Here is a 2,155-nt window from a genome sequence, read left to right as displayed (position 1 = left end):
TTTCCTCTATGAAAGAAACGTTATTAATAAATTCTTCTCTATGGAAAACTCTTGATAAGTGGATTTACCATTACTAGATTCATAATCGTGAGTAAGCACCTTAGTCTCTGCTGGCCTGCTTCATTTTTAGTAAAATGAGAATGATGATACCGACCCTCTAGGGCATGTTGAATGAGATCATCTATTTTAAGCTTTTAAAGATTTATTTATTTATTTATGCATTTATGTATTTATTTATTTATTTGACAGAGAGACACAGCGAGAGAGGGAACACAAGCAGGGGGAGTGAGAGAGGGAGAAGCAGGCTTCCCGCAGAGCAGGGAGCCCGATGCGGGGCTCGATCCCAGGACCCTGGGACCATGACCCAAGCCAAAGGCAGATGCTTAACGACTGAGCCACCCAGGCGCCCCTGTTTTAAGCTTTTAGCCCTGTGCCTGACATACAGGTGTTTTATTAATGTCATTTCTGTGCTACTTCCCTCCTTTGTTCCTAGCACCAGCTAAATAATTTGTGAGATTCAGTGCAAAATAAAAAATGAGTGCTCCCTTGCTCAAAAATTAAGAATTTCAAGATGACCACAGCAAAACATTAAACCAAGTGAGGGGCCCTTCTAAGAGAGGGGCTCTCTCTGTTACTGCGTCAGCTGTACACTCATAAAGCCAGCCTTGCTTGCTCCCCTAGGGTTTTCAAGTTCCGTTTGTCTATTCTTTTAAATTAAAAGCCCCTCTTCAATTTGACAATTGACAGGGAAATAAATGTAACCAACCAAATAGGGCTTGACTGTGTGTGTTGTTTTTCAATGCTTGCTCACTTTTACTCAAGCTGTTGAATGTTAGTGAGCCTCGAGCTGTTATAAAGGAGCTATTTTAATCTGCCATGGCATTTCAGGGGTTTGTATCATTCTCAACATGGAGGAATTAAAAAAAAAAAATACCTTAGTTGTCTATAAGAAATTGGACCCTTGATGATAGCCCAAGAGGCACTTAGTGTCCAAAGAGCCACTTAATTGAAAAGCTCTTTATCCAGAGTTATCAAATAGCATTCACAAAGAAAGCAGCATAGCTCTAAATATTTTAGATCCTAGCCTGGAGACTTTTAGAGACCTGGTCCAGATGCCTAAGAGTAAAATACCCAAAGAGGAAGACTTGGTCTCCAAACTGTGCCCCAGTTCTGCAGGTTATTCCTTCTTTAAGGATGCATCAGCATGTCCTACAAAGGGTTTGTCAAGGTTTTCACAACCTACTTGTAAGAACAGATTCCTGTAAAAGGGCGAAATATGTGTGTGACTGTGTACAAACATAGATACACAGAGAAATGTCCAAATTTCCTCTATTGGAACACACACACACACACACACACACACACACAGGCACACAAGCATCTTAACAGAAGGCAACGAGAATTAACATTTACTGAGCACCTTCTATGTGCCAGGTGTTTTACATAAATGGGAATACTAAAGTATATGTTAGTTCTCATTCTTTCATTCAATCTCAAGACACTGAAAACAAGTCCCCCCCCCCCCCCCCCCCCGTGTCGAAACTGAAGCTCAGAGCAGTTATGCAACCTGCCCAAAGTCATAGAGTCAGCAAGTTGGAGGGTCTGGACTGGAAATTTCATCTGATTCCAAAACGCATATATCACATCCCTCTTGACCTTAGATGATTAAGAATTCAGGGGTCTAATCTGTCACAGTGTCTGAATCAAACAACAAACGAAATGCAACAAATTTTAACATACTTGCTAATCATATTAGTTTACATGGCCGCCTTGCTCTTACCATAATTCCCACTCTTTCTCCCACCCTCCATCACCATAAATCGTTCAGTGTCTAAGGGTTACCAATTTTTCTAACAGTTATCGGGAGAACAGGCTGGCCTCTTTGTAAAGATAAAAAGTTAAAATTTGTGGTATGGGACGAACTCCAAAGATCTAAAAAAAAAAAGGAAATAAAAAAAAGCTGTTAGGGAGTCCAGTCCCTCACTTCCGGCCTTGACAGGGCGAGAAGGAACCCCAGCACGTGGGACGAGAGCATTCCTAGCACGCGCGCCCCTCCGGGCAACTGCCTGGTCGGCCCGGACTGCGCAGGCGTGAAGGCCGAAGCGGCTGGGGGCGGTCCGCTCGCGGTTTCCCTGGAGACCGGGCGGAAGCGGCC

The sequence above is a fragment of the Halichoerus grypus genome, chromosome 13, assembly GCF_964656455.1.
Source record: "Halichoerus grypus chromosome 13, mHalGry1.hap1.1, whole genome shotgun sequence".
Lineage (NCBI taxonomy): Eukaryota > Metazoa > Chordata > Mammalia > Carnivora > Phocidae > Halichoerus > Halichoerus grypus.
Note: the sequence above shows the minus strand (reverse complement) of the source record.